Below are 19,594 nucleotides of genomic sequence, written 5' to 3'. Positions count from 1 at the left end.
CCGTTGGGGCGAATGTATGTGAAAGCATATTTACATGGGTACTTGCGTCGGTTTGTATACGCACACCCTACAGCGGATTTGTGTGGGTCGTGCTCATGTTCAGAAAGAAAATTGAAATCAAGTTAACTTAACATAACACACCGCATTACATAACATAACACGACATAACATAACATATAAAACATAATATAACACATCATTTCATAACATAACATAACGTAACATAACAAATCATAACATAACATAACAAAGCATAACATATCACAACATAACTTGCCATAAAGTCAATTATTATAACAAATCGTGGCAAACCATATTAGTTCATAACATAATATACAATTTATAACAGAACATCAAACTGCCCAATAAATCGTATGATTATCTAATTTCACCTAACATAAAAATATGTACATAATTTAAAATTTTTGGGTCGGGATTTTCAAGGACTCATTACAAAACTCTCCTAATGTAGAACCTGTTTCCTCTTATGAGGGGCTATCTACCAAAACCTAACCTCTACGGCTCGCGTAAGTCTCCGTACCTGGGACCGCATATAGAATTACTTCAGATACGAGTATGCGTTACTTGAACTCCATGGCTACTCTCACGTTAATGGTCTAGACAAGAAGATATTTTGCTATGGATTCCGCAACAACCAGGATGTCGCAAGGTAAGCTGAAGCTATTTGCAGCGATTTTCTGCTTTAAACCAAGGTGAGCTCTGTTCGGTGATTCTGTTGTTTCATTGAATCTGTCTGAAATTCTGCACCGTGCGCAGCTATATTGTGCGTAGCCCTTTCACAGCCTCTTCGAATGTGTTCCGAGAAGCTGAGCTTACTGTCTAGCTTCACCCTCAGATATTCCAATGAACTCTGTTTAGGCCACCAGCCTAAATATTTTTAAAATAACTTTTAGTACACCCTAATACGGCCCGCATACTTAACTATTACCGGTAACTGTCCTTGCACAGCCGAGAACTAATTGAGTAGGGGAAAACTCGACGAAAGTTAGTAATCGGCGGGTGCCATGGACTCTTTCTTTTTCTTTTCACTTCACTTCTTTTTTGAACATCCGCAAGTGAGCTCCAGCAACCAAACCAAAGGTAAGCATTCCGTATTGTTTTACATAAATTCCATACCATTAAGTTAGTTTGATTTCCTAAATACTTTGCAATTTAATTTTTCCACTTACTTTTGAATTATTGAATAAAGAAAGTTTGTTGTTAATTAGATTAGTGAAAGTGTTGTTTTCAATAAGCCACTAACTAGTTCCTTTTCATTTACATTTCTTTTTTGGTGTTACGTGCGAGCGAATCCCCATCGTCCCGAATTACACGTAATCATTGGTCCTTCGAGCCGGACAAGAACATCTTGCCGCATTAACATCAAATAGCTCGTCTCTTAAAGTATTTGTTTATAGACTTATGCGAGAGGTTTATATACTTTTTCGTAGTGGAAACATCAAGTAGCGAAGACGATCATTAAATGTATAAGACTTTGGCGAATGGACTGAAAAGTACTCCCATAGACGCGTCGCGAAAATAGATGAAGGCGGACTAAGCGCCTGCTTGTTTTTCCACTTGCCTTCAGTTATCTTGAAAAAAAAAAAATTTAAAATGAGCTTCGCAAACAATGTTGGTTTTGCAAAGAAAAAAGAAGAACCGCAAAAAAGGAAATCAAAAATAGTTGAAGGCGGACTAAGCGCCTGTTTGTTTTTCCACTTGCCTTCAGTTATCTTGAAAAAAAAAAAATTAAAAATGAGCTTCGCAAGCAATGTTGGTTTTGCAAAGAAAAAAGAAGAACCGCAAAAAAAGGAAATCAAAAATAGTTGACACAAAGAAATCCATATTTCGGTAAGGAGTTCTACTCCTTTGAAATTTGTATTATGAAATTTACCCAAATTTAAAAAAATGTTCTAGGCCGTTGTCAAAACTATCCCCGTTGAATTAAAAATTGAAGTCATTTAGTCGTATAAATCATTCACATATTTCATATGGGAGACGATCACGAACGCATTTCATATCCTGAAAAATTTCACTTTACGCGGAAAGACCAACATCTCTAGCCGATTCTCCAACAATTTTACATTGCCTTCTTGATATAACAATGCCCTATTTTTCAGAGAGACTTCAATTCCTTCTTCACAGAGCGTGTCTCTGATTTCGCGTAATTCAGTCGTTAATGATTTAAGATCATGGGGCGCTTCTCTAAAATTTATTCTAGGACTGTGCAATCTAAGCTGCACACAAACAATCATCCGTAAGATTTCATACTACAAATTAAAATATAAATTTTCCTTTTTGGAGCTTATCAGTGAATGGTTATCACAATTGACATGGTAGTAATTGATCAAGCTATCTGTCTAGAGCTGCTGCCTTAATTGGATTCATATGCAGCAAATTGCTTTCACAGCGACATCATATTTCAGAATAGCCTGATTTGAAACATAGATGGAGTATGAAATGCACCAGTAAAGTGATTGTCTTATGTGTTTTGCGAAGATTACAGTTTTTGCCCGAGGTTAAATGGTAGTTTCGGAGTGTAAGGTAAGTTGCTCCTAGCTGAGTAGTAATGGAGAATAGCCGCAAGAAGTGAAGCTCCCAGCATGGTTTCAGCCTCTTAAGGAGCACACAAGGTTGGATTTATAACTTGAGTTTCGTGTTATACGATCCGTGATCGAAATCAATTTTTTAAATCGCAATAGCTGTTAAATGGTTAATAGGATTAGGGGAATATGTGAAATGGTGGCTACCCGTACTCATTAGATCCAAAACTTTTTATCATTTTTACGAATATTTTGACAGTTTCATATTTATCGTTTGAGTAAAATTGCTTTTCGATACGTGATCGTATAACGCGATACGGGCTCTGGTTTAGAGTTCAGCGGATGATTTGGAATCTGGAATATGCTAAAAAGAGCGTTACATCCGACCGGGGTTCGACTCCATAGCTGAGAATCCAGAATCAGCCTCTTCAGGCTTTGGATTTGACAGTTGTATGGGACTACGTCGCAATTAACGAATCAAATGGCCTTCCCTACTTAGCCATCCCAGACATCTGTCATTTACTATAACAACCGTTGTATTTACTGCGACATAGGGCGCCAGGTCCTTAAGATTCGACATGGTCGTAGTGAAAACGAAGCATTGTGCTTTTTTCATGAGATTGGATGGTTATGTAAGCCTCGAGTTCCAATCCCAACGCGGAGTTCTAGCTCCAGCCTCAACTTCACTAACAAATCCTCACCATTTACGACTAAAATTACTCACGCTCTACTTCTTTGATGTTATGGATCTTCATTTGTAGTAACGAAGTTTCCTTGCAACATATCACAAATTATATATTACAACAACAACAATTAGACAAAAACATATCCACCAACTAATTGCCTTAGTTGCTTACAAACGCAACATAATTATCATTTTCCGCAGAGCAAAACAAAATGACGACGCGCGCAAACAATGAATCCAAAAAAGATTTATTAAAAACAACAACAAAGCATTGAGCACAGTAAAAAAAAAAACCAAAAAATATATATATGAGACTAGTCACTCACTTTCAAAAGCCACTCAAAATAGTATTACAAAACTTTGAGTAGTAAGTAATGAGCCAAACATTGTGCGCGCTCTTTCACCAAATAAATTTACTCAAATTGCGCGCACCTAAAAATAACTCTCCCTCAAAGAATGCGCTCAATTTTCCAATTTGTGTGTTGTCTGGGCTAGAGCGCTTGAAAACCGGTTAACAGCGCTTGCAGTAGTTAAATACTGCAGGCGTGGTCAGCGCAAACAACATGTTAACACCAAAAGTATGAGTACATCTCGCTCATTGCAGTCGCAGCGCACATCCATTGGTTTATAGAGCGCGGCGCATATAAAAGCTGGTTTTACTGGAAGCCTCCCTGCTATGTTGAAGTATGTAAGTTGCGCGCTTCCAGTGAATTCCACGTTACGCGCTGCTGCAGGTAAAGCGCGCTGCGTAAGCGCGCATGAATACCTAATCGTCATTTGCCAATTGCTATAGCGGCTCAACCAATGATTAGGCTTATTACTGATTAATTAATTTTCTAATAAACTATTTTTTTTTTTCAGTTTTATATTTTTAGTTTGAATGCGTGCGCGTATTATAATGTGCACGCTTATGATGAGTGATTGACAGTGACAGAGTTGGCGGGTGCGCGGCGCCTAACTAATTATAATTACAATTAATAAACGCCAGCGCGGCGGGAGAAAGCGCGCAACTGTTCTATTTATTGACTTGCGTGTTTGAAATCGTGACCGCGTCAAGCCGAGCGCTGTTAATATCTTTCACAGATATTTTTATGAAAACGCTTATATCTTTTGTGTAACTTCCTCTTTTATTTTTAACGACAAATTTTCAGTTCCTTTTGCTGTTGAGCGCGCGCCGCAGCAGCTCCGTGTCGTTTACTTGCTGTGCTCAGTCGCAGCCTTCAACTCTTTAAGCGCTCACTCTTCTTTTTGCACTTACATGAGCGCGCCACTTCTTTCCCACTTTTCCCACTCATTCTGCTTTCCCTTTGTAACCATCTCTCCACTATTCTTCTTTCCTCTTTTAATTATTTTAATTGAAGTTTTCGTGTATTTTCTACACGTTAGGATTAATTATGGTATTGCGTTCGCGTTGCCCTACCCCCTTCGCTATTCACCCAGCTGTCAAGAAGAAAAAAACATTAAAAAAAAAATTGAAAAATATGTAGCAAAATTAGCCGTTAGCTATGTTTTAGTTGTAGCGCTATCCTTCAGCGATAGCCATCTTCCGCATTGTTTTAGACAAGTTGAACTTATTATATGTAAATTTGCTGTCGTTGTTGTTGCTTGCAAGTATTTTCACAGGAAAATGTTATTTCAACATGTCAGAATGTAAAAAAGGAAAAATTGTATAAATTAAACACCCACATACATACATACACTTACATATTTCACATAAAAGCCGCTCGAAACTAGAGCAAAGCGCGCAGAAGGTAGTCAGCTTGTGTGAAGAACGATTGTTCGGTGAGCTTCCACCTCCTTTACTTCCTTATTTCGAATAGATAGCTGAAGTGTAGATAAATTTGTGAACGGATTGGTAGTTGGGGTTGATGATATTTCTAATATGCGCGTGTTTTTTTGGAGGCACGAATATTCCGTTCAAAATTGATAGCTCTAAATTTTAAATCCTCCCATTTGTTCCTTTATTAAGGGCTCAGATGTGAGCGGAATAACTTTTTTCTTAGACACGTATATGCAGCAACCATTAGACCGTAATCCCGGGCGTCTCAGGAAGACGGAAAAACATCCGGGTATAATAGTATAAAAAAGCTAAACAAAAGGCAAGACAAATGTAGCTGAAGTTGGTGACATAGGAGAAGAATGTTAGGGAGATTGTTATGGAGAAGGAACTGGAAAGCTCGAGATGGAGACGAAGAGAGAAAGAAGGGGGGGGGGGGGGGGGGGGGGGGCTGTGGAGAAAAATATGGCGGAATGAATGATGAATATTGCCACACAGCTGGGGAGAATATTTGTATTATCAGAGCGCTGACTTTAATAAACCAGACTGGGTTGGCTATAGGAAATAGCTTAGAGCCGTCTAAGCTATATATTCTTTCTAACGCATGAAACGTAAGTAAGAAGGAAAACCTAAAAGAGGGAGAATAAAATAAACTGAGAGAAAGGAAAACGGAGTGAAGATTAAAGACAAAAGAGTAATGAAGAGAAATATGAAGACTGAGGAGACCAGGTTGTTGTAAGGAAATATGGAGATAGCGGTATAGTTTGCGAGTTTCTATGCATTTTGAAAGCGGTGACTTTATTAAGGTTGACTGATCTTTTGTTGTCCAGTTACTTTCTTTCGTATGCTCCGTACAGGGAACGTGAGTTCAAAAAGACCAACCAGAAAAGGGGACTAAGAGGAAGAATGAACGATATTGACCGGAAGAACGGAAAGGAAATAGCGACGGTGAGGGAAATTGAGCTGGTCCAAAGAAGATGATGAAGAGAAACTTGGAGCCTGATGAAATATTGAAGCCCCATTTAATTTGTCGCGAATCACGAAAGTTTAATTTGCGTAGCAGCTGCTATCAACGGGAGCCCTCCATACTGTCTGACTGTTAAAAAGCAATCTACCTAAGCTCGCGCTATGATATTGGCTAAGCTACGCCTGAGTATTATTTAAAAGGATCGATCCTCGTATCACGATATCAACGAATAGCCATAATAAAGTGAAATTTTTACCTTGCTCGATGCCAAATTCCTAATTCTAATGGTCCCGTCAATTTGTAGGAAAATTTAAAAAGGCGCACGACGCAAATTGGAGGAGAAGCTCGGCCTTAAATCTCTCCGGAGGTTATCGCGCCTGACATTTATTTTTTTCATGGGTCAAGCAAGAAAAAACTGTCGACGGATGCATTTCCTGCGCCGTGCCGCGAAGCTACCCAGCCAATATTGCAGAAAACTCCGCCAGGAACCTTGCTCATATTGGGATTTCAGCCACAAAAGTTGCGACGACACATATACCAAGCCTCATAATATCAAGCGACACCAAACCATCTTTTACCTTCTTCGAGGCCCCAGCCACATTTCAAAAATTCTGTGGCGATCACGGACATATTGTCTAGAAATCGATCGTGGGCTATGTAGTATGTTATTTTTAATCCCCTGGATAACATATTTGAATGCCTATTTATAACGTAATATGAATAAGAAATATATACGTAGGACTCTAGTAGTACAAGTGATGATAGGGGACAGGAACTCGTAAAGAAAATAAATGGCACTGCGCCCAGAACAGTGAATATGACCGTTGTGAAAGGAGTTGTAGGAAACAATCACAGCTCATCTTACATCTCTCATTTACTTGCTAAGTCTATTAAGTCCCCATGGAGGTCAATATGGAAATCAGCACACTGGTAGATGTATTAATAGGGATCATCTAGAAAGGTTATGTAGCCTCTCTGCTGGTGGATGGGGGTTTTGATCTTCTGTAAACTTCTTGGTCGATCTGAACATGCATAACGCCGATTCAACTTTGCGTGGCCAAAAGTCAAAGCAAACAGGGAGGCGTGCAAATAGAAACACTAACACACATTCCCGAGCTAATTACGTCGAAAATTCATATTGCTTATCTCGGAAGACGTGGCCAAAAGTCAAAGCAAACAGGAAGCTGCGCAAATAGAAACACTAACACGCATTCCATTCTAATTACCACCACACTAATTACTATCTAACGACAAGCTTCCTCCACGTTTGTTTTCCGAAATATGAAAACTGGAATACCAGCTAAACTAAGAAGAGTCTTATCGGCAGTTATTTCTTTTTGCACCAAAATCAAGAACTCTGGAGGCTGTTATATTCCGCTTTCGACACCATTAACCAGGCAACGTGCTAAAGGAACTCCGCTCTGGAAATCTCAGCACTAGTGAAAGGGACCGATTGTTTGGAGTTTAAAATCAAAACATCTAAATCAGAAGAGATCAAGGAACGGCACCAGAGTTTAGTATACTATCCGTACTATTATTGGTTACTAGATATTGAAATTCTGTTCTGCACCAGATAAGAACCTTTGCAGAAACGTAAAGGGCTATTCCCCAGATCTCAAAAGAGTATTTGTCTTGCGTAATAAGGCATCACCGCCTGTTGACGACAAAAACGTTGTAGAAGGGTCGATGGCACTAAAATATTGGCTGGGACAAATTCTTGCTTACAGTTCTCACAGGACGCCCGCCCCAACATAAAACTACAACAGCGAAATCACCTCAAGATAATGAAAACACAGCTCGACAACGCATAGGAGGAACATTACCATTATGAGTTTCTGATAAGCGCCGGAGAAAGAAGGGGATATCATGAGGAGAAGGCCTCACTTGCTGCTTGTAGCTGGAGTCAATCAAAGTAAGAAGAAATCTTACTTTAGTAGATTTTATGCTTTCAAAGTAACTACGTGGATATGAACTTAAATTTAATGTAACCTCTGTATAGTTATGTTGGAAAATTTCAGCTGAATTTTAAGATGTTCACCTTCTTGTAGCAATAACGAACTTCCCGAGTTATACCGATGTTCTTAATTCTTCGCTGGATATTGATCCGCTACGTTCGGCAAAAATGGCATCATTAAAGACAAGCCCAACCATCTTGGGAACGATTTGATATGACAACGTCGAACCTGCTAGATCACCCAATCCCTTCTTCCCTAAGGACCTTGGGGTTGCCAGAGCTTCGTTTGCTAAAAAAATCAGGACTTGCCACGGTTGCGTGAGGTTGACAGTTGTGTAGTGAAAGGTATTGCGCTGCGCTTGATCTCTTCTGTCACCGTTCCCATTTAAATTCTCCACTTCGCGATACACTAACAATATTTAAGTACATTTCTCAAATACACGACTAAACACTCACTAATATAAGTGAGTAAGTACATAAAGTACAATTTCGAAGTAACAAACAAAGCCATGAGCACCCACGACTCATTGAATACGCCTCAATGCTTGAGTGCTTCTACAAAACTTTAATGACTAATTTACCTTCTCCCACTAGTTTGTGTAAGACAATATGCAATAGATAGCATTTTGGCTAATATAGATTTTAGTGGTTGTTCTATGATTGTTGTGGCTTTTCTATTTAGTGATGGCGTTAGTTGTCGTGGTGTTGTTGGTGCTTCATGGCTGTTGGTTGGTGGTGGGTCTAGCGTTGCTCACCCATATCTACACCGAACTGCACAACGTTGTGCTTTGTGCTGCATTTAATAATGGCAATGTGGTCAGTGACTTGGAACGAACATTTATTTATTTTTTGTCAAAAGAAAAAACTACAATAAAATACAGTAGCAAAATTCCAACAATAATTACAAAAAAGTTCAGCCTTTCCCCTTTTATTCTATGCGCCCTTAATTTCATATCGCTTCGCATTTCGAATTTTTTTATGTAGTTTTTTGTGAGCACGACAAAAGTTTTATCTTTAAATAACATATGAAGTTATTTATGAAGCTATTATATATGTATATATGTATATAAAGGAATAAATAAAAATAATAAAAATAAGGAATTTGTGGAACCGGTGGCTTGCTTGCACCCTCATTAGTTTGGGCATTCCATTCGTTTTTCCCTTTAAATAATTATTTCCATTTATTGTCGCATTATAGCAGTTGAAAGAGGAAGCTTTCTTTGAACAACCATTTTGAGTTAGCTCATTTGTAAACCCAAAAAATGAAAATCGCCAAAAAAATATTAGTTTATTTGCATTAGGGTGTTTTATTTATGCGGCCAACATTTTTTCGGTTAAATGGAATTCTTGAGGTGTGTTTTAAGCAGACCTGTCAAATTTGAATTAGCATTAGTATTCAATTAATTAGATGCCTATTTGAATGGCCAAAGATTATTTCAATTGTTTTACGAAAAAAGCAATTACTAATTGATTACCATTAGAAAAAAATAAAAAAATTCATGATGTTTTCCGATTATTGAAAAAATAATTAAAAATAATCAAAAAAATAAAAATAAAACATAAAAAATAATCGAAAAAATCATGATTTCTTTTAGATTATTGTTTCAATCAATTGGAAAGTAATCATTAAAAATAGAAAATAATGTCAAGTAATCATTAAATGGCTTTTATAGAAAATAATCAATTAAACGGATAATCATTACCATTAGTAATCATTATTTAAGAAGTCTGCTTTTAAGTAACTTACCGTTCAATTAAGTGGCTGTCCTTGGGCTAGAGACTTGAAACTTGACACATAGGTATGGTGACCATGCGTCCCGGAAATTCGGCACATGTCCCGTCGTCCCGGCTATTTCCGAAACTTCGAAGTAAAACGAGAAAAAAGCCTGCGAATCCGAATGTGACTTATTTTTCTGAGATTTTGAAAATCGTTCAGTTCTTTGTTTCCATTTCAGCTCATAATGCTAATTGTGAGCGAGTGTTTTCATTACAAAATTCGCAATGGGCGGACGAAAGAAATCGTTTCGATAAACATGACGCACATTATGAACGTGCAATTAAATTTTGCAAACTTTACGTGCCATGATTTTTTTCGACATTTTTCAGACCTTTACCTCCTTCGGGAGTAGAAAGGTGTGGGGGGGAGGGAGATTTGAACAAGGCGTCCCGGATTGGCGTCCACACATAGGTCACTTGGGAATCTTATCAAATAACATCGAGATGAGATAAATACTTTAACTTGGTCCATGATAGGTAGATAGGTATAATGGCTGCAACTCAGGTCGCCCAAGTAGCTAATAGAAGGCGTTTTGATGCCATAAAACTTGTCTGAAGCAGCCCGAGAGCACTACGAGTCTTTCAGTTTTGCTAATCTTTGTCCATATACAAATTTCGAAATTCCGTCTTGGGTGTTTCTAGGGGAATGTCTACCTCGACGCTGAATATTCCCTAATTTCTTTCCGCATAGCCCCCTCTCCCCAGCTCATCCGCAATCTCATTTCCTTTCCTATGACTTGACAGATAACGGATATTTATAGAGTGTAAGTTAATGCAGCTATAAGTTGCTTGCATGCTCTTACTAGCTTCGAGCTAGTGTTTGGTCAAGTTAGCGCCTTTAGTGTCTCTTGACTGTTATAACTTGGACCCGTAGTTCATTGTCGAATTAAATCAAAAGATGTTGAATGAAAAAATTCCGCTTGGAGGCGCACAAATCAAGATATTTCGAAAAATCAACGATAAAGTTTAATATAACTTTCGGATGAACTAGGGACCTTGAACTTAGTCCATAGTTCAGATACTTTCGACAATGCATCGTTCTGGGAAAATATTCCGCGCTGTGGGAATTGATAGAGATATTTCGAAAATTTGTTCAAAACCGGCGATAATGCAGCATGAGGTAAAAACAAGCAAGGAAGTCTAAGTTCGGGTGAAACCGAACATTACATACCCAGCTGTATACCTGAAATGCTGTTGTTGTTTGTTTTTGTGCTCAATAGTGTTACAAGGCTGCGCTATATAATACATATACATATGGTTCTATTCTGAACTAATATTTCTTCGAGTTATGGCTCCCGCAACATAGAAAATTGCTTAGTCATAAATGGAGCGGCGCCACGCCCATTTTTTAAAATTTGAAGTTTTTCCTATTTATTGTTATAAATCCACTTTGGAAATGAAATACCATTGATACAAAGCTCTATTTTATTCGTCGACGACCCTTTTAAAAGCTTTGTATATAAAAATGGGCGTGGTATTTAACCGATTTCGTTAATTTTTCTTCAATGCATTCCTTATAGTAAAGGCAAACTCCCTGTCGAATTTTGTTACGATAGGTTTAACGATTTTTGATTTATGATTAATAATATTTGTAAAATTGATTTTATCGCAAGTGGGCGGTGCCACGCCCATTTTGAAAATTTTGTTTCAAATTTGTAACAAGAGTCTCAATATCATTCCACACATCAAATTTCAACATTCTAGGTGTATTATTGATTAAATAATCAGGTTTTTTGTGGTTTCCAAAATGTTATATATATGAAAAGTGGGCGTGGTTATCATCCGATTTCGCTCATTTTCAATACCAATCTATTTTGGGTCCAGATAAGCTCGTGTACCAAATTTCGTGAAGATATCTCAATATTTACTCAAGTTATCGTGTTAGCGGACAGACGGACGGACGGACATGGCTCAATCAAATTTTGTTTCGATACTGATGATTTTGATATATGGAAGTCTATATCTGTCTCGATTCCTGTACAACCAACCGTTGTCCAATCAAAGTTATAATACCCTGTGTACAAGTGCAGCTGGGTAAAAAATTCTCTAGATGGTGAATGGACCAAAATATTAAAACTATAATTTTAAGCTTGCAGTCGATTTTGAAACAACCTTGCGATAAGCTATAGACTTAAAACTGGAATCATAGCTTAGACCCAGAGAAAATGCAATAAAACCAAATACCTTTTGCGGCATACAGATCAAGAAATTTTGAAAGTTGGTTCAAAACCAATGGAATCTTTCGATAAAATTTAAAGTAATTTTCAGTTCAGGATACTTTATGTCAAAACCTATCTCAGATGACAGTGGCAATGCAACACAAGACCAAAAAAATATTATAGGTGGTATGAATCGAGATATTTGAATTTTAAATAACACCCCGCTATGCTACATACAAAGTCGATCGTAAGATACCCAAATGTGCAGGAGTTTTCTAAACGACGAAAATAACACGATTATGGATCTTATGAACTTCATTTTTATGTCCTCAAATTACATCACTCGATTGAAATTTTTTTTATCCGCCAAATTTTTATAAACTATTTTTATATAAATGAATCAAAAAGCGCCAGAAAATATTTCCTTAAACCTTTACACACTCTTGACAAATTTTGATTTGGAACAGTATATGATTACAGCGGGTCGAAGAAAAAAAAGATATGTACCATGAGGGACGTCGCGCCATCTAAGAATAGACAGATGCTACCTAAAGAGAAAGGAGGTTTTTTGATAGGCTAAGTAATGGCAAATTCTACTAACAAATTCGGTTATTGCCGAAGGTTTTAAAACTGGGACAAATTTTTGCAGGAACAATACAATAAAGATGGGTTATTCCATCCCTAGCTACGGAATATACATTCCGTCACCTGACTATAATGAAATAGGAATGGAAAAATCTCGGCTTAAAAATTATAAAGCGCCGATAAACCACGGATAGAGCCTAAGAGGTGGTAAAGAAAATGAACGCAGTTTTATAAAAAATATGTCTAATCCACAAGAAATGCGGTCTCCCAAGCCACACTAACGCTAAAAATCACATAAAAGGTAATATTTGTCATATTGTACCAAATAATTAAGCCCAAATTAAAAGCCAAATTAAACTTCCTTAACCCTGACGCCATAGTCGTAACCATACCCATATCCATAACCATCTCAATGTGATGGATTAATGGTGCCTTAACCTAAAAATCGTGAAAATTTCATAAAAATGATGAAAACGCAAAAAATTGCAAACATATTCCACAAAAAATAAGTATCTTAGTCATAACATATCCAAAACAATGAAGAAAATCTAAAAAAAGTTATTAAATTCACCAACTCAAATATTTTTAGGTTAGGGATATGGCGAGAAACCAAAAACCAATTGATTGGCTATGGCGTTAGCGTTATGGTATGGCACCATTAATCGATTACATTCCTTTCCATAAGATAGGTTCGATCAGCTGATTTATCTGGTTATGGCTTTATGGTTATAAGTCACCATTAATTCGCCCTTAAACAATGTGATTTGACCGTATCAGTGGGACTTCGAACTTGGTAATAGCAGTAATTTTCCAACTTGTGATGACTGTCTCTTAATTTTTGTTAAAACTGGGGTTTTATTCGTTTTTTTACCGACTACGGTTTTTTGGCTTTTATTAAGGCTAAAACAATTTCAAAGAGAAGCGTTTCACGGCAGAAATATCTACACTCAGAAGGCTTACTAAAGCACTGCCTAAGCCCTAGGGGCGACTCTGCTTTGGAAAATTGTAACAAGTATTTCTGATCGTAATAGCTCGATCCCTTGAACCATACGTAAAATATGGCAGTTAAGGCCTATTTATCAAGGCGACCACCGTAAATCTACTACTGAACAGATCTTCAAAGGCACGTCAAATCCCAGAGAGGACTAACGATAAGAAAATTGACGTGCACCAACTCTTTGCCGGTTGCAAAGCAGTTTTTGAGAGAACTCAGAGAATTTGCCTGTATTCTGTTCTGCCTCAATTTGAGCTCAAGCATCGGCTCAGAAAGTTTTCGCAACGGCCAAAATAGCGAAGAAAGTTAGGTGCCATTTAATAAATTAGAATTTCGAAAATAATTGCAATGTTTCTTTTTGGACTAAATTAGTATAGACGATGCGAATAAAGAGAATATCAAGTACAAGAAAACTCGCAATTTCACAACTTAGCTTTAAATTGACCAGAACCGAAACCCATCCAAACACCCACACCGATTATTTTAACAATAGCGCCTTCACATGACATATTTAAAAATAAATATGTAAGTGTTTTTAAGTAAATATTAACGGGTTTACACTTTTCATAAAGTCACATCAATTAGTTAGTCGGCGCGATTATTTGATAAAACTGGTGTCGCATGATGAGCTGAATCTCCTCATCTCATTATCAATTCAAACAGCGCGCTGTAGCTGCGGCGTTAACAATTCCATGTGATTATCGCTCATTAGAAGCGTTCATTGTTAGTCATTAATTTTCAGCTTCTTCATGGAATATTTATGAACATTTTTTTCTTAAGTCAATCATTTAATTAGCAAATCAATTTAGGTTTTTATTGAAGACTTATTTTGAACGGGCATTTTTTAGCGGAGTAAACTGCTAAATCAAAATTCCTAAACAAACAGATTTTTGCTCCATAGGTTTGTTGTTGTTGTAGTATAAGATGGCGAAAAAGTTATTATCATAAATTGATCAACTGAGTGTATTTGAGATCTCACATAAAGCAGGAACACTGGAATCTCCTTATCCCTGACTTACTTCCAGTTAGTTAATTTTACTGTGAGTAAAAAGGGATGGGTCTTACAGTGCATGAGGACAAAAAGAAGTACTTGCTGTCATTTAGGAAAGAATCAAGGTACTCGAGTACTGTTGAAGTATATAAATCCAAAACTGTAAAACAATGCTTATTTGGGCTGAGTAGACAATTGAAAGGTAAAGCCCATTCTCGACGAACAAGAGGCACGCTCTCAAAGCCGCGTGATCATACGTGTCTTGATGTTTGGCGGTTTCGGGAGAGGATGGCATGGCCTTTGAAGTATTTGAGAAAAAAGTTTAAAAAAGGACCATAAATCTTGGGTGCTGTACGTGATGCCGACTGCGAGGTTTAATGATGAGTCCCGTACCACTCATTATATGAAGATAGTGCAACGAATAAAACGCTAAACGTTTCGCTGGCTATGCTATACGAATCGACGAAGACTCCCAGAAAGTATTCTTTTGACACCAATATTTGGAAGCCAGGGAACAGAACAAGTACGTATAATCATTCAGTAAGCCATCATACTAGTACCATCTCTATTTACATAACAACTCCCTTCCTTTCTGAGGAGATTCACAATTCCGGAACGCTCTTCTTCTTCCTCTTTTTACATTTCTTATAGCGATAAACACACTCCGCAAAGATATTGGCGAGTACTATTGATGATGATGATCCCTTTCCGGATATAAGTACCATTAAGGTGCTAGCACCACCATCTCGGGATCGATCGACCACTTCGAACTATCTAGGTTTGTTGGATTTTCGTCGTCTCTTACGACAGGCATGTCTACCGCGGGAATATTGGAAGTCCCTTAACTCGCTGGAGGCTTGCAGATTTCCTTACCTATACAACGCGGGTCACATAACATCTTATATAGGGACCTTCAACAATTTACAGCGAGCTTTGAATTAAATAAAAAAAACAGTCAAATGATTTAATTGTTGCCTTAAAATCAGATGAGCTCAGAAAAGACAAAGGTGTTTCGCAGATACCGGAGTGGTCAAAACTTTAGCCTGGAAAATGCCACCATAGAGGGACGACAGAAAAATGTTATGACCATAAAATGGGTCATCCCTCGGATAAACGACTCGTAGTCCAATTTTGTGGTGAAATCTATCGTGAGATATGAGACCCACCGCCAGATGTTTGTACGCTTTTGGTTTTTCAAGTCCCGTGCTTTCGAACGAAATACATCCTGCAGTTGAGCCATGGCAGTTCTCAACTCATGCAGAGCACGTTCAGAACTCTACGGTTTTAGTAGTTGTCTGTAATGTCTTTAGCAAACACAATACGACTGCCATTTCACTAACGCTGCTTTGAATACCCAATGATATTCAAACAAGCAAACAAAAAGAAGGTTTTGAACATGTCAACTACACAAATCTACTGAAGTCAAAACGTTGACTAACGGCCATGCAATATTACACACATCGATACATATTTACATATGTAAGTACTAAAGTGCATGCTTTAGAGATGGCAGCGTGATTAAATGTTTAATACCGAAAAGGCCCATACCGATATTTAAGTTTGGATATGAGAAGACTTACTTGCATCGAATATAAATTCTATCCGGGGGACTAATAATATCCATGCCAAGGTATTAGCGATTGCGGCTATCGTGGAGAAATCTAATATAGGTGAGCCGATGGTCTTTAGTGTTCTTCTCCCTATGGCATCCAATTCGAGAAGGATGTGGTCTGCGCTCTCATCTGCGCCATCACATATGCGACAGACGCTATTGAACATGATGCCAGATTGTGCAAGCGGCTTTTGAGTCTGCAGTGATCTGTAAATATCCGCGCTATCATTCTCAAGTTGCTTTTGCAAACGCTTGTCTTAACTTTATATCTCTTTGTGTCGTATCCGCACAACAATGCCTATTCCTGATGTGGTTTGAATCAAATTATAGTTTTTTTTATATGTTTCCTCCTTACTTGAGCTTATTTTGTGAGTTTCTATTGCTATAAACAATTTAGATTTCAAGGGCTTTCAGTACTGTTTTCCTGGCATTCACACCTCTGTAGCCCGGAAGTCAGATCAGCCGGATAGTGTTGGAAGGTGCTAAGCATTTCTATTTCTCCACACAGTTGAGAGCCAGTTAAGATGTTATCTCGCCGACGATATTTCTTTGAATACGGCCTGAGTATTGGCAAATCCTTCCGCCAGAAAAATGTTTCTGAAGCGCTCCAGCTAAAAGTTTCTGCTCTAAAATTATCTTCTTGCTGTTTTATTCATTGCAAGGAATCTGTATCAGCAAATTCCTCGGTCGAAGTCTCTAGAGTTAAGACATAGCATGCCAAACGATAAGTAAACATCGTGGTTAAAGACACTCTGGCTTCACCATCAACAATCCCAGGATCACTTCTTTTATGCACACGATCCAGATCATGACCAAACTCAAGATCACTTGTAGGCTAAAGAAAAACAAAAAATAGTTTTTGTCAACTTTTAAACCGACCAGTCGGCCTGTTTGGATATGCCCCATTTGATCTTCCGTATAGCAAAGCAATTTCTGCTTTGAAGTAATGCATGTCACTACTACTAATATCAAATTCAACAGTTGCTTTCTTTCTATTCATACGACCGAGATCATGAACAAAGTACAAATTCGCAACGAAATTCTAAAATCAATGGGCGGCAGTACTTGGACCTAAGACTTAGAAAACATGCTGGCAATTTATAAGCGGAACAGCTGGCAGATCTTTTAAAGTTACAGCTCCGTTGCGGAAACGAGGAATAAGTGTAGCAAGGCGGCTCCCATTTAATTGTTGGTGATGTGAGCCATGTCAGAAACTCTCGTAAAGGCCTTTTCTGACATAGATAAAGTAATACCTTTGGTAAACAAACCTCCATACTCTTAGAGGGAGGTGACACAAAAAGCTTTTTCGAAATATCTTGACTCAATCACATCACCTGTTCTTTCATAAATGGTTCTCTTCCCGAATCTACCCATCCCAAACGTATGTTGTAAGCGCCTTACTGCCCTCGAATGTTTAGAGCCATTTCCGATACCATTCATTCCATTTATTATATATTTTCTAGCGGTCAGGTACATTTGCTTATTACAACTTATGCACGAGGCAAGTATAAAGGCGATAAAGAGATTGGTTGTAGTCGGATGTTGGTTTTACGCAATAAAGTTCCCATGCCTTTTAATGGCCTTTGGAAGTGATGAGCCTGGAACATTCTCAAAACATTTGCCATATGTAGAGTAAGTAATTTGTGATATTGTCATCCTTCAGTGGTGTTAATCATATCGGGCACTCAATGATGCCTGTAGTCACCATATGCCGTCTGCAAGGTTTGTGTGATGTAATCAGCCTCACAAGAGCTCAAACCTTACTTCCGCTCTGTTTAAGTGCAACTCTTTCTACCAACTCACTGACTTTCCAGCTTACATGCTTTATCACTTTGTAGAAGTCAGTGTCTCTTGTTGTTTGTCCTTCTTAAGCTTTTGATTTAATTAAAAAGCACTGTGCTACTCACGCCAATTTTCTCTTCTGCCGCTGGCATATTTGGTAGCTTCCATTTGAAAACTGTTGCCATTTCATTGAAATTGATCCCGCTGATCCCGATATAACGTCTCATCACTAACTTCAAGTGCTTGAAAAACAGTAATCAGCACTCAAGCTTGGCAAGCAGACACAGTAGCTGTTAATCGATGGATGGAAGGCGAAACCATTGCACTAAGAAAGAAGAAACGAGCAAAGCAGAGCAATTAAAAGTGGTTTTGGGTTGGACGACGCCATTGCTAATGCCGAGCGCGAGTACTAAGCAATGAGTTGACAAATGCAAAAACAAGAAGAACAACAACACTATTGCAAACATAAGAGAGGCGGTAATGAGGCAGAATAACAACAACAACAACTGTAGAACAAACAAGAAACTGCCACTGTTACAACAACAACAAAGCGGGCTGTGGCGAATGTAAACACAAAAGCAAAACCAATGCCAAGCACATGTCAGAAGGATGGCAAAATAAAACCCATTGCGTTCGCCGCCATTGCTGGGATTTTAATTTTTTGCCTCATTTGGTAGTTGTAGATACTTGTTGTTGTGGTTTGCTGATGGTTATTATGGTGTATTATTTGCACGAGTACATAGAGCCACAAATACGACGTGTTGCAAGGTTTGCCGGCTGATGCCTCACATGCACACACCACTTGGTCGCACTTTGCTAGCCGCCAACCATCTCCCGCCAAATAACTGACAGAGACCTTTGCAGCGCTCCTACTCTACTCTCCGCGCCGACTAGGCTTAGGTATGCACCACATGGTGCTTGTATGTATAATAAGCAGTGTAGCCAGGTTAACCTTTTCGAGGCTAGATTTAGCCTTTTTTTTGCCTTTAGCCTCGAAATTTTGTGCTTAGCTTCGTGACTTTTTTCTAGCCTTTTTTACTCCGAATGTATTTTTAAAAATTTCTAAAATAAAATAATGTCAATAGTTCCTGTGAACACCTAATACCAAATAATATGAGTTCTCTACAAAAGATTAATTCTTTTTCTGGTGAAAATTCGTTGAAATTTTCAAAGCCAGATGTATTTTCTTACTTTGAAAAAGAGAAGTATAGTTATTCTTCAAGACAAATAGCATTAATAGAGTATTGTCGAAAACTTATAACTATACAATGGAAAAATGTACACTCCACCATGGCATTTTGGTCGGAAGTCCGAGAACATAAAAATACATTAAACGGACCTCCTTTTTTAGAACTTGTCGAATTCATATTTAGTTTTTTAGTATTTAGTTAGTATTTAGTTTTTAGTGGCATGAAAATTCTGAAAACTAAATTAAGGAAAAAACTAAAATGCTTAATGCGCTGCTTAATATTAGATGCTCGTTAAAACGCTTATCTAAATGTTGTAATGACTTTGAAATTACCGATGATCTCATATCTATGGTAAATAGCAAAACTTTATACCCAGACATAAGCTCTTCTGATTCTTCAGACGGGGAATATTTTATATAAATAATTAGTTTGTAATATTTATGTATATACACTAGGGCGGGTCGATTTAAAAATCGCTCATTGCTCTGTGAAAATCGAATTCTAGGGATCAAAATAAGAAACTTTGCCGAAGAAACCATACCTCTAAAACGAATTCTGATGTCCCCCCCCCCCCCCCTT

The sequence above is a fragment of the Eurosta solidaginis genome, chromosome 5 (genome assembly GCF_040869045.1).
Source record: "Eurosta solidaginis isolate ZX-2024a chromosome 5, ASM4086904v1, whole genome shotgun sequence".
Taxonomy (NCBI): domain Eukaryota; kingdom Metazoa; phylum Arthropoda; class Insecta; order Diptera; family Tephritidae; genus Eurosta; species Eurosta solidaginis.
The sequence above is the reverse complement of the archived record's forward strand: the minus strand, read 5'-3'. Positions refer to the sequence as shown.